Source organism: Mastomys coucha, unplaced genomic scaffold (assembly GCF_008632895.1).
Source record: "Mastomys coucha isolate ucsf_1 unplaced genomic scaffold, UCSF_Mcou_1 pScaffold12, whole genome shotgun sequence".
Classification (NCBI taxonomy): domain Eukaryota; kingdom Metazoa; phylum Chordata; class Mammalia; order Rodentia; family Muridae; genus Mastomys; species Mastomys coucha.
Window position 1 is genome coordinate 32,487,731 of NW_022196894.1, and position 14,081 is coordinate 32,501,811.

The following is a 14,081-nucleotide window of genomic DNA, read 5'->3' on the forward strand; positions in this document are numbered from 1 at the left end:
TTCTATGTTAAAAAGTACCATGTATAATAAATATAATAATAAAAACCATGACATTTTTAAATAAAAAAAAAAAATGTACACACCAGCTTTGTGGTAGTGACACACACCTTTAATCCCAGAACTCAGGAGGCAGAGGCAGATGGATCTCTGTGAGTTCAAGGCCAGCCTGGTCTACAGAGCGAGTTCCAGGACAGCCAGAACTGCACAGAGAAACCCTGTCTCAAAACATTCTCCCCTCAAAGAATATGTACACATCTCTGCTCAATTACTAATGTGAAGATACCATCATGGTTTTTAAATGTAAATTAATTTCACACCCTTTCTTGCCGTTTAGTCAACATTCATTAAACCAACTGGATTTTCTTTTCCTAAGCTTTCTTAGCATTAAGAACTTTCAGTGCCATCAGGTTTATGCCCGTTCAAGGAAGATGTCCTACAGTGTCCCTGACAGATCTTGTCTGGGGCCTTTAAAATTCATTTTAAGAGTCCACCACTCTATATGGGAAGCAATTACGTGGGCCCAGAGATCTGATAATTTGAAGTATTTTCTTCTGTTGAGTTCTGCTTTCGTGTGACCAGTTCTTTCTTACCTGCAGTCTATTTTGTTTAAAACTGTCACATGGTTGATGTCTCTACCACGTATCTTTGTTAAAAGTCTCTGGATCCTTCATGATGTTTGTGTGACTCACACATATCTTTCCAGGTTTCTTTTTTTTATTATTATTATTAGATATTTTCTTTATTTACATTTCAAATGTTATCCCCTTTCCTGGTTTCCCCTCTGAAGACTCTCTATTCCATCCCCCTCCCACTGCTCACCAACCCACCCCCACTCCCTCTTCCCTGTCCTGGCATTCCCCTACACTGGGGTATGGAGCCTTCACAGGACCAAGGGCCTCTCCTCCAATTGATGACCGACTAGGCCATCCTCTGCTACATATGCTGCTGGAGTCATGAGTCCCACCATGTGTACGCTTTGGTTGGTGGAAACCTGCTTCCCAGGTTTCTTTGTTATCATTGTTGTTTGCTGTGTGTTCTGACTAGAGCAATTGAACTATGAATAGAAATTGAATTATGTTAGATTTTTGGGTGGTGTCCAATAAATCTATCATGTGCTAATAGTCCCTGACTTTACAGTGATTTGACTTAGAAACTTTTGACTTTATCATTAGATAAAAAGAATACATGTTTAGTTCAAACGATAGCTAAAATTTGAATGTTGATGTTTTATATTTTCAGTTTATGATTGGACAAATCAAGAGGCAACTTTACATGTTTATGCTGATTTACAAATGTTGAATCAGGCATATGTTTCTAGGATGAATCTCACATGGCAATAAAGTATTTTTATATTGCAGAGTTTAGTTTGCTAATATTTTGAGGACATTTTTATAATTTAATTTTTATATCCATGAAGAATATTAGTCTGTAGTTTTGTTTGTTAGATTTTGTTAAATATCTATCTGTCTGTATATCCATCCATCCATCCATTATCCGTTCATCTATTCATCCATCCATCCCATCTATCATCATCCATCTATGAGCCCTTCTCCAAGCAGATTTTATTCAGGAACCCTTATTTTTATTTCTTCTTAATAATATCTCTAATCTCTATAATCTCTATAAGCTCTCTCTCAGCCTCCCGAGTAGCTGGGACTACTGGCGTGCACCACCACCGCCTGGCTCATAATAGTTCTCTCTCTAGTAGAATCTAGTAGAATCTCCAGCCTTCGCAGGTTAAATACTTTTCCTGGTCCCAATCAGCATCAGCTACGTGGCAAAGCATAATAGGCTGCGGGAAATTCATACCAGCTTGCATCACAAACTGGAGGCACTCAGCTTTTCCAACTAAGGGCTTGATTATCAATGCTCTCTGCTCTGGCTGGAAACCAGGTGTTCAGTATATATGTATAGGGTGGCAGCTGCGGCTCCCTACATCCATCCATCCATCCATCCATCCATCCATCCATCCATCCATCCATCCATCCATGTGTTTGTGTGCATGCCTGTGTTATGGTACCCATGTGACTGTCAGGGGACAACCTTTAGGAGTCAGTTCTCTCCTTTCACCATATGAGTTCTGGGGACCAAACTTGGATAATTAGATTCAGCAATAGTCCTTTAATGTATGTCAAAAGCTCATCAGCCATGATCTTTCCTTTCTTAATCACGCCTTTATTTGATTTTCATATCAAGTAATGTTGGTCCTGTGACATTTCTTTAGTTCAGATTATATATTTAATCTGTGTGACTCTTGACAGTTTTTATTTTTAAAGACATTTGTCTGTTTTATCTGTTGACAAATTGTGGGCATACAGTCATTCATAATACAGAAGGTACCCAACCTGGTTCATGGCTGTATGCTCAAGGTCCATGGTCAGAAAATATTAAGTGAGAAATTCTAATTAGTCACATCTTTAAATAGCACACTCCTCTAAGGAGCATAGTGAAATTTTATGGCATCCTGCTCTGTCCTTTTGTTTAGAGTATCCACATGCAAGCCAACCTGCCTACTAGTTACTTAGTGATTATTTAAATTATCATGTACATATCCTGTCTATGCAGCTGTATTGGGTGCTTGTGTTCAAGTAACCTATAATTTAGTTAAGGATGATCCTAAACTGTGAACTTATTACTGTTATACAACATTGTTATATTTGTCCTGCTGTACTATTTGCAATTGTCAATCTCTTATTTTGCCTAATTTGTAAATTACGCTTTTGTCATACAATTGCATATATAGAGAAAAAAGTATAGACAAAGTTTTGCGACATCCACCTGGAGGTGAATAAAGGAAGACGGCCCTGCCTTCCCATGTGTGTAGGATCTGTAATCTGTGTCTCTTCTTTCATTCCTGTGATTTGTAGTGTTATCTGTTTATCCTGACCAGCGTGGCTACACCCTCATCAACTTTATTGATCTTTTCATAAATTAAACTTTGGTTCTATTCATTTTATTTCCTTTTTTCCAATTTTATTGATTTCTGCCTTTATTATTTTCTTTCTTCTGATGAATTTGAATTTAATTTGGCTTTATTCTAGCTTTCTAAAGTGAAAGCTTAGCCTACTGATTTGAGACTTTTTCTTCATTGATATAGATGTTTAATACTAAATTTAATTTAAAGATTTCATTTTAGGCTCTTGCAACCCTCACATTCACTTTGAGAGTTTTTTTTTCTTGCTTTTGGTTTTTGTTTTGTTTTGTTTTGTTTTTGAGATAGGACTTATGCAGTTCAGACTGACCTCATATTTATAATCCTCTTAGTTCAGCTTCTGGAGTGCTAGGTTTCACATATGCACCACCATGCACAACCAAGCTGAAATATTTTCTAAGATTTCTATGACTTCTTTGGAAGCACAGTTCTTTAGAAGTGTACTACTGGGTCTCTAAGCATTTTAAGAACATTTCAGATATGCTCCTGTTGACCCTGCTGGATCGATTTCATGTTTCTCAGAGACCATTCCTAAGTTATACCTCGTTTTTTAGTTTGATTCGGGTTTGTTCAGTGGCCCAGAATCTGGGTTAACTGATGAACGTCATGCGTGTGTTTGAGAAGAATGTGATTTTGGTGACTGTGGATGGAGAATCTAGCCATTTGGGTTGGAATGGTGAGCCGCTCATCTGCTCCTCCCTTGTTTTATGTGTAATGGAGCCTTCAATTATAGAAGTGGAGTTTTCTAGCTCTACTTTTAGTTTTAAGAGTTTGGGGATAAAGAAGTCCATGTTAGACACTTGTATGTTATTCTTTTTCCAGTGAATTGGCTTACTGTGAAGTGACCGTCTTTATTTCTAGCAGTGTTCCTTCTTCTAACTTCTTTGTCTAGAATCAGGGTAGCCATTTCTGCTTTATTTAATAAGTGCATGCATTTTTAGCTCTTAAAGAAGGTTTTATTGTAGATAGTATATAATTGAGTCTTTCTTTGTTGTTCTACTTTTAATTCTTTATTTTTATTTGATGAAATTATTTTTATTTAATAAAATTATTAATACAGTTGGAATAAAACACGTCAAGTATTTTTTATTGATTTAATCTCTTTGCTTTTATCTTTTTTCTACCTACTGTAATATTAATTGAGTCTTATTGTTTCACTTTATCACCAGCATTTTCAATTTCTTATACTTAGTTAGAATTCACTGTTTGTTTTAGAACATCGGGTACTCTTCTCTAGTCCTTAAAAAGTTTGTTTTTTTCCTAGTTCTTTTGTTTCTTTGCTCTTCAGTGGAGAATGGAGGGCATTTCATGTAGACTTATCCACAAGGTCATTGATTTTGATTCTTTAGTTACGTTACATATGCTGGTTAGTCCACAGAAATGGAATGCGGACTGCTGGTTGCCTGGGTTGGGTTTTGGGGAGGTGGGGAACAGCAATGAGTATAGACTTCTTCCTTAGGGATGAGGATGCTCTGGAATTTGTCAAGGAGATGCTTGCACAACTCTGTGGCCATAGCAGGAAAACCCTTCTGATTAGTATAAATTATATGACATGTGAATCCTTTTCAGTAAAATTGTGTATATATTTATTTGTTTGTTTACTTTAAACTTTAACATTTTGCTTTTGTAGGGCATATTGGTAAAAAAGTAAAAATTAAAAGCTCAGTAGACGTCAGAGGGGAAAGACATCTTCCTGGTGGTGCTGAAGGAAGTATAAGCAGGCATAATTGTGAAGGAAATGTCACTGCCGTGGAACTTGGTGCAAGATTGGATCTTGTGTGTTTTATGTTGTGTTATATATTTGATTATAAGTGTTGGAAAATGGCCCTATCAGGCACTAAGTGTTCTATTTATTTATTCACTTTACATCTCAATATCAGTTCCCCCTCTCTTCAGTGTTCCCTCATACAGATCCTCCCTCAATTCCTCCCTCATCTTACCCTCACATACCACACTACACCCCTCCCCAGCACATTAAGTCTATAGTACGAGACACATCCTCTCCCACTGAGGCCAGACAAGACATCTGTTACATATGTGGAGGGGGCCTAGGCCCAGTCTGTGCTTGCTTTTTGGTTGGTAATTCAGTCTTTGGAGGCCCCCAAGGATCCAGGTTAGTTGACTCTGTTGGTCTTCCTGTGGAGTCCCTGTCTTCTTGGTCTCCCTCAATTCTTCCTTCAACTCTTTCACAAGACTTCCTGAGAGCTCCGTCTAATGTTTGGCTGTGGGTCTCTGAATTTGTTTCGATTGGCTGCTAGGTGGAGCCTCTCAGAGGACAGTTATGGCTAGGCTCCTGGCTGCAAGCATAACAGAGCATCATTAATAGTGTCAGGGATTGGTTTTTGCCCATGCATGGGTCTCAACTTGAGCCAGTCATTGGTTGGCCATTCCCTCTGACTCTTTTCTCTATCTTTGTCCCTGCACATCTTGTAGGTATGACATATTTTGGGTTAAAGGTTTAGGGGTGGGTTGGTGTCCTTATCCCTCCACCAGGAGTCCTTCCTGGCTACAGGATTGGCCACTTCAGGATCCATATCTCTCACTGCTAGGAGTCTCAGCTAGAGCTGCCTCCATTGGCCCCCAGGGGCCTCCCTCCATCTCAGGTTTCAGGCAGGTCCTAATGATTGCCCCGCCCCCAGTAGTAAGTGTTCTTAATTTGTGCTGTTATCATTCATTGGGTTTTAACTCTTACAGATAAAATGTTCTTTTATAGCTATGGAACTTAACAGATAAACATGTTCCAAATCATGTCATTGCTTTGAGTTTTCTCTAGTGTTTAACCTCCTTTCTACTTTTGTCCTGGGGCACCTGAATCGCCTTGCACTAGTCTTATCCAGTAATGCTCCTTTGTGTTTTAATGGTCTGGCTGAGGATATTCATGTTATCTTTGTGTTATGAAACAACAAACAAATAGGGCTTGCCCAATATTCTGCAGATGGAGAACTGAGGATGTGCTTGGTACTCGGAGTTCACTGAAAAACCATGTGGTGGCCCAACAGCCTTTGCTTCTCTGTAGGGAAGCCTCTCAAAGCCCGTGCTGGTGAATATCTTCAGGCACTCAGAAACTTTCTAGGTGGCTTTATATATTTCTAGTAGGGCACAGCCATATTTCTATATTAACTGAAAAAAAAACCTCAATGTATAAAACAGTGTATGTAATATGCTATCACTTATATGTAAGAAAAACGGAGACAAACCCACGTCTTTCTTTACCATCTGTCTACAAGAGACGGACGGGTGCTATGACTGACTCAGAAAGGCGCTTTGGTGTTCGGTACCTGGGAGTAGGCATGGCTGTGTCTCCTGTGTTTGGAGCTATTACAGGGCATTAGCTATTCAAGAAGAAGTGCGTTACTCTCTTAAGACAGAAGACACCTATTTTGTTAATAAGCTGAGATGTAAAATGGTTCCTTAAAATGTACCCGTCTCCCTCATTTCTTAACTCTTGGGTCTTCAAGACCTTTTCCAGGTGCTTCTGGTCTTTTGTCAGCCATAGACTCGGGGAGACACCTTTCTCCCTCTTCGGGTACCACCGAACCTTTGTAGAGAGGCAGAGCACCTCCTGTAAAGTATCTCGTGTGGCTGGCTGTTAACTCCAGACTTTCCAGACCAATGGTTCCCAGATCCAGTGAATCAGAGTCATCAGAAGAGCTTGTTGATACACAGGCTCTAGCACTAAAGTTCTAGTACCGCATGTCTGAAGTGGACCTAGAAATCTTCAAGTGTAACTGGCAACTGACCAGCGTGAGGACGTAGCCAGTCTGAGATAGCTTCTCCTTCTGATAGGTTGGCGGATACCTTTGGTGTCCAAGATGTACCCTCATTTTGATGTAGGAGGGAATCAAAATCAGGATAGGCATGTTTTCTTTCCTCGGGCATGTCTGTAGCTCCCTATTGTTAAGCTTTCTGTCTAGCCAGCGGCACCGGACAGGATCCTTCCTCCTCAGACAATATGTACTTTACCACCAGCAGACGGACACAGCAGAAACCTGGCACCTGGTCCTCCCATATACCCTGGAGCAGACATTCTTGCGGTCACTGCTGTCAACTCCCAGTCAAGGTTTAATTGGTGCTTAAGAGGGATACTAGACGAGGTCCACTAATTGCTGATTTCTTTCCCAGTGCTTCTTAACAGGGATGCTTTTAGCATCTTGGGCAAGACTGTTCTTTATAATGAACATTCTGTTTAATGTAGGTAATTGGATCTTCTTTTCTTTGTCCTCAATTCATTAAGACAATCCATCTCACCACACATTCAATGCCCTCTGACCCCTTGATCACCAGCCTCTCATCCCTCCCCACCTCCAGGATGGGCAGTAATGGCAGTACATGCTTCTGGTCAGAACCCATGAGATTTGTATTAGCATCCTGACTTCTACCTCAGAACAAAAGCAATGGCCTTTGACTGCACCTTAGTATTTCGATGGTTTCTTAAAACAGATGCTGATATTAAAAGAGACCAAATGGTAAATGTTTCTTCTTGAGTGTACAGTGGTGCTCAGTCTATGGTGATGTGCACTCTCACTCTGTAGGGAAACCTTTAGGAATTCACTTTGGGAGGCCATGTTTTCTCAGTCCTCTCACAAGCTTTGCTCCAGGAGATGTGAACTTTTTTCCATTGTTTGCTCCCAAGTGTCATGAAACTCAGGAATAGATGGAATTATTGGCAGCTTAAAAAATTAGCTTAGGGCCAGGCAGTGGTAGCACAAGCCTTTAATCCCAGTACTTGGGAGGCAGAAACAGGCAGATTTCTGAGTTTGAGGTCAGCCTGGTCTACAGAGTGAGTTCCAGGATAGCCAGGGCTATACAGAGAAACCCTGTCTCAAAAAAACAAAACAAAACAAAACAAACAAATTAAATTAGACTGAGCTTTTCTACACTTATTCTCAAATACTCAGTAGCTTCATTTCATGTTTTCTTGTGACTTCAAGACCTTTGAGGGAAGGAATATGAAGCATCCATGAAACAGGGAAGTACTAACATGATTACAGCTCGGAGAGGCTTAACTCTAAGGCCTAAGAGTGGGAGTAATGGAATGTCCAGGGGCCTGGCCCAGACAGTGTCTAGGGAGGTGGTCCTGAGGATAGAGGAGAGGTATAGTGAGCTTGGAGGCTTCTCTAGCTGGCAGATCATGGAAAGTGACTAGAGAGGATGAGGTACCAGCTCCACTCATCCTAAAAGAGGATCTAAGGTCAAGGAATTATCTGCAAGCAGCAGAAGAGCTGAGCTTCCACTTTGTCTTCTGTCTGACTTAGTACGGAAGAGAAGCAGAAATGCTCCACTTGGTCTTGTGGTCAAACAGGACAAAGTTGGTGCTTCCTCACAGGAAGCATCTAGCCAGGAGACTGAGGTAGGCCCGCCCATCACATTCCTCTAAGAGCCCAGTTATTCCCATTTCTTCTTTAGAGTTTGTCTCAAAGTAGGAAGGAAGTCGTCAACTCTGTGTGAAGGGGCCCTCTGGGGCTCCGTTGTGCTTCATTAAGGGACCTCGTAAGGATCTTTCATTCTACAGCCTCCTGGCTTCCAGTATGCCCTGATGAGAGCCCATTTTCCCTTGAGGTTTGCCCTTTAGAAAGTAGCATACCTCAGAAAGGTAGAAACAAGCTACAGAGGGCAAAACCCAAGAACCTGCAGTTAGGGAGAAGTGGATCTCCTGAAGGCATTAGCTTTCCTCTTAAAGATGTAAAATTTGCCTCCAAAGGGAGCAAAGGTCTCTGAAGAAAGATGAGAAACCTTCAAGAGCCTGGACTTGATGGAGTGGGTGGACTCCATCAGCTGTCGTAATGTGAATTTTAGAGAAACAAAGAACAGAGGCCCAGTCTGTCAGAGGGACACTTGTCTCTGAGGCCATTCTTCTTCCACACTGTATTTTCTTTTAGCTCTGTCAACCCTTTATCCATGACAGAGTCTCTCAAGGCAGGTCCCTGATTACCCAGGCAACTTCTCCGGAAGACCCTGTCATCCATCTACCTTAACTGCCTCTCATCTGCATAGAAGTGGTACCCAAAGCCCTTTCCTTCACCCCTGCCAGATCTAAAGCTCTCTTCCTCACCCCAGCCAGATCCAAAGCCCTCTCCCTCACCCCTGCCACATCTAAAGCCCTCTCCCTCACCCCTGCCACATCCAAAGCCCTCTCCCTCACCCCTGCCACATCCAAAGCCCTCTCCCTCACCCCTGCCACATCCAAAGCCCTCTCCCTCACCCCTGCCACATCCAAAGCCCTCTCCTTCATCCCTGCCACATCCAAAGCCCTCTCCCTCATCCCTGCCAGATCCAAAACCCTCTTCCTCACCCTTGTCAGACCCAAAGCCCTTCTCCCTGACCCCTGTCAGACCCAAAGCCCTTCTCCCTGACTCCTGTCAGACCCAAAGCTCTTCTCCCTCACCTGTGCCAGACCCCTTTCCAATCCTTCATCCTGACCATGGTATATGGACTACCATCAGTCTTCCATGGTGAAGAAGGTATCTCATTCTGGTTCTTCTTAAGACTGTTGTTTCTGAACTTCAAACTTGTAACACCCCCTTACTATCACCTGTGAGACTTGCTTGAGTACAATGTACTGCTCCGGCTGCTCATAGACTCCTTGACGCGTCTGTCTCTGATTGGTTTGTCTTTCCTTTCTCCTTTCCTCCTTTTCTTCTCCCCACCCCTGTGGCTTCTGAGCTGTCTTCCTGAGCTGTAGTTCAGAACATCCTCTGGGGCTTGCAGGGCCGGAAGCAGTTCTCCAGCCCTTTTTCTGGCCCTCCGACCAGTTACCACAGTCTTCCACAGAGAAGACACTGGTGAGTCAGCAGGGCTTAAGAACTGCTGTTGACCATTCTGCCTCAGGAGCTTGGAGAGCTGTAGAGGGGGACTCCACGTCTATCCCTGGGTTTCCAAGAAAGCCCTTATGTTAGAGCAAGTCTGGTCAGTTACCTGGAAAGGTGAGGGTAAAATAATACTTTGGAATTACTTGTTGGCCTTGGCTTAGCCAGTAATAATTTAGAGTCAGTGAGAAGTGTCATTGGGAACAGCCAGGAAAAAGTTTGAAGGGGTGGAGGGGTGGGAAGGGGGCTTCTAGCTTCTGCTAAGAGATTATTCATGCATGAATCCTGAAACTTCCCCTCCTGACTTTCCAGGGCACCCCTCTGATGAACTCTGCCCAATTTTGAATTCTCTTTTGTTTCTATAGGGAGACGGACTTCCTTGGATTGGAGGATAGGGTAGGACCCTGTTACTGAGCCCATAATCATAGCTGGTTCTGTTGGTGAGCTACTCCAGGTTGCCTAAGAGAACACACACACACACACACACACACACACACACCACACACACATACACACACACATACACACACACATACACACACACACACACACACACCACACACAGACACACACACATACACACACACACACACATACACACACAGCAGATGTGCTAGCCTTCTGTTTATGGAGAAGGCTCTTGTAGTAACAGACACAGAGAAAGCTTGTTGAGCGCAGATGGTGCCTTTTGTGGGCAAATGTACAATAGTAATTATTCTCAGGTTTCAAAAACGTGGGTCGTCCTTTGGTTTTTTGAGTATATAACCCGCATCATGTACATACATAACTTACTATTATTTTCACTCTGAGGGAGGCGAGTTCCCTCTGCCACCTTAGGTTCTACCTCATTTTTGAGACAAGATCTCTTACTGACCCTGGAGCTCCACATTTTCACTGGACTAGCTGGCCATCAAGTCCCAGGGATCCTCCTATCTCTGCTTTCTCAGAGCTGGGATTATGGTGTGCACTCCTGGGTTTTGGTTTGACATGGGTCCTGGGGATTGACCTCAGGCTCTTGGGTCTATATAGCAAGCACTTTACTGACTACACTATTTCCCTTGCTCTAGATAGCAATCATATGGTCCTTCAGCAGTTAGGAAAGTCATGTCCAGGTCCAGGATGACTCAGATCCCATTCCTTTGACTAGTAACCAGAGTCCTACAGGTTCAGTTCCTGGTTCTACAAGCTGCTGAATGTGAGTGAGAAGGTGTTTATCTTCAATGGCCTCTGGTTCCTAACTGCCTAACAATAGCACATCAAGCCATAGAGGCAAATGTGTCATTGCTAATTCTCTTTCTTGTGGAAGCAAGCACATATATTTTCTAGACTTTGTTTCTTGCTAATTGGTATTTAAATATGGAATTTAGTCATATCTCTTTGTGAGGCAGGCATTTTCGTTGAGCTATTTTGTAGAGAGTTAATGTGTTCCTCTGTAGGTTTCACATTGTCTTGCTCTTTTGTATTGCTCCTTATATTGAGATTTATGCAGCCAGTGGATTATTTGTCTGTGGATGGTCCTCATAGTAAATTGCTTTTTCTTAGGGCTGGGTCTCAGGAGGCTGCTTAGGACCTTTGTTAGTATTGTAATCATCTTGGAGAAATTGAGTCCTCTTTTTCCAAAAAAGAATATTAAAATGACATGACTTGATACTCATTCATTCATTCATTCATTCATTCAATAAGTCTTCCTCCAGTGGTGAGAGGGTCAAATTTCCTGCTTTAATGTACTTTTCATTTAGAGGGAGAAGTAGGCAGCAACTTCAGAGTCCAATGAAGAACAAAATAAGGGGTGTTTGTGTATGTTTGTTTAATGCAGGATGGCCAAGTAGAACACTTGTGTGTGTGTGTGTGTGTGTGTGTGTGTGTGTGTGCGCGCGCGCGTGTGGAGGTGACATATAAGGAAAGCTGAGAATGAAGGGAAAGCATGGGTCTTAAGGCATCTGGATGGAGAACTCTGTTCAAGGCCAAGAACTTGGCAACCACAAAGATCATGGGGCTGGGATGAATTAGGTGTGGTTGGAGGAGCATCGAGTTGGCCAGCTAACAGTAGAGGGCTGAAGCAGAACTTAATGGGAAGCGAATTTTGACAGTCGTTAGGGCATTGTTACTTTTGGGCTATTTACCTGTTTCCTCTAAGCCTAGGAAGCCATGGCCCTCCTTACTGCTCCCTTAGCCACTTTGGCTGCATGCAACAGCTTTGATTCTCTCTCCTTCTCACTCAGACGGCTGGTGAAATCCTGCCTTGTAGGTGTTGCTGGAAATAGCTAATCTCAATCGGGGGTTTCTATCCCACCCTTTCCTTTCAGCTCCCAGATAAAAGACACAAAACTTTTGTATTTATGATAAGCCTTTAATCAGCCCTAGAGCTGGGCAGATATCTACCTTCTAAGCCATTAGTTTCTACTCCCCTATCTATAACCCGAGTTATAATTTGCCATGTTCCACTTGGGCAGCTCTTAACTCCAATTGGCCATGTTTTCATGACTCACCTACCCTATGGCTTCTCCTCCTCTTTCCATCTTCTTCTCCCTTTCCTTGTGGTCTCCTGCTTCAAACCACAGGATCTCCTTGTCCCTGGGGCATTATAACACACAGCAGCAGACCAAACCTCAACATGTAGGCAATGCTAAGGACTTTGGATTTTATTCTGTATATAATGAACAGCCCCTGGAGGTGTTGGCTGTGTTGATATCAGATTGCTATTCGGGAGGGGAGTGAAAAGAGAAGCAGATGGCGGGCTCTGCAGTGGTCTATAAACATCATGTTGGTGGCCTTAAAGTGATCAGATGAAGAACCAGTTGAAGTAAATTCTGGGTTAGAGGCAGGGTAAAAAAAAGATCCTGGATCTGACCTCAGGGTCAAGGATGCAGCCTTTGCCTGGATGGAGACCACCACTGGAGAAAGACCTGGCTGGAGAGATAGGAAATTCTGCTGTGTTTTCTTAGATAAATTAATGGAGGTATCCTGCAGGCCTGGCTGTGACATTCAGAGATCAGTGGGGAAGCTGGGAAATGAGAATAAGAAACTCTTGTTTGTATGTAAATATATAATTCTGGATTACATCATCTAGGAAGTGAGCAAAGGCAGAAAAGGCTGTCAGGAAAAGAGGAGTGACTGGCTGTGTCAGTGGACTGACATACTTCACAACTCCATAGTGACTGGCAATGGTGCTCTCCAGGTGGTACTAGGCCACGCCTCCTCCATCGGACTAGCAACTCAAGGAGGCCAGGGCTGATCTGCTCTTCTTTTTATGCTTGGAGCCACTCAAGTCTGTGACTTTGTTAAAAGGCAGGTGACGGAGTCTGTTTGCTCCAGCCAGTGGAAATTGCAGATGGGCAAGGAGAAGCTTAGTGCTCGTCTTAGTCACTCTTCTGTTCCTTGGCACTCAATAGCAGGTGGCACCCTCTGTTCTCCTTATACGTGTGCAGGTTTCTGATGGTGGGTCCCTTAATGGGTTCCTCCACAGGTGTTAATAGAAGTTGTGATTTTTTTTTAGCCCTCATCAGTAAGCCGCTAGCCTAAAACTTCTTAGAGGCCTAGGAATTGGGATTTCTTAATTTGGGTCTCCTGAAGTATTTGCCTATTTGCAGGAAAATGAGCATCACCAATGCTTACAGTTAGACTTTTAAAAACCTATCATTAATCCTGAGTGATTTTTTTTAACCAGTGATAGCACCTACCTAAGGCTCCCAGGAGAGGTGGGTCCTCTGGTCTGTTTCAATTTAACCAAGTCACAGCTCTGTTGTATGAGACCCAGTGACATTTGTTTGCTTTATTTACTTGGGGAGAAGGTTGGGGGGGACAAGGAAGAAGTTAAGGGATGTCCTGAGGAGAAAGAGTTGGGTGGCAGAGAAGACAGAAGGAACAGGAAAGAGCACACAGGTGTCAGACTCCTAACTTGACTCAAATGTGGTTGTAAGGCTCCAACCTTAGGGCAGGGAACATAGAAGAATCATAATGGGCATTTAGATTGCCCGTTGATTGATATTGCCTGGGGTTCCTCACTTTCTGTGTAATCCTAAATGTGCTGAAGAAGCATAGAGGAGCCCTCTCTGGCCTCCTTTGGGGATACTTTTCTCATAACCATGAGTTCAGATACTTATTAAGAGCAAGGTCCAATGGGACCTGCATCCAGGAAGGAATTATATGGAAGTACTTTGGGTTAGGTTAGCTATGACTTCTTCTTCTTCTTCTTCTTCTTTTTTTTTTTTTTCGGTTTTTCAAGACAGGGTTTCTCTGTATAGCCCTGGCTGTCCTGGAACTCACTCTGTAGATCAGGCTGGCCTTGAACTCAGAAATCTGCCTGCCCCTGCCTCCCAAGTGCTAGGATTAAAGGCATGCAC

At 42.8% G+C, this 14,081-nt stretch overlaps 1 protein-coding gene across 4 annotated transcripts in view; it reads left to right on the forward strand.

The window, feature by feature from the left end:
* The window catches only part of Mylk (myosin light chain kinase), a 250,011-nt gene that overhangs the window by 32,963 nt on the left and 202,967 nt on the right, over positions 1-14,081 (forward strand). Inside the window, exon 1 of one of the 4 annotated variants that reach the window (XM_031363766.1) lies at positions 9,792-9,855. The exons of the other annotated variants lie outside the window; for them this stretch is intronic. The gene's annotated coding sequence lies outside the window, so the exon portion shown is untranslated. Of the gene's footprint in view, positions 1-9,791; positions 9,856-14,081 lie in introns of those variants that run through there. 4 annotated transcript variants of the gene reach the window in all.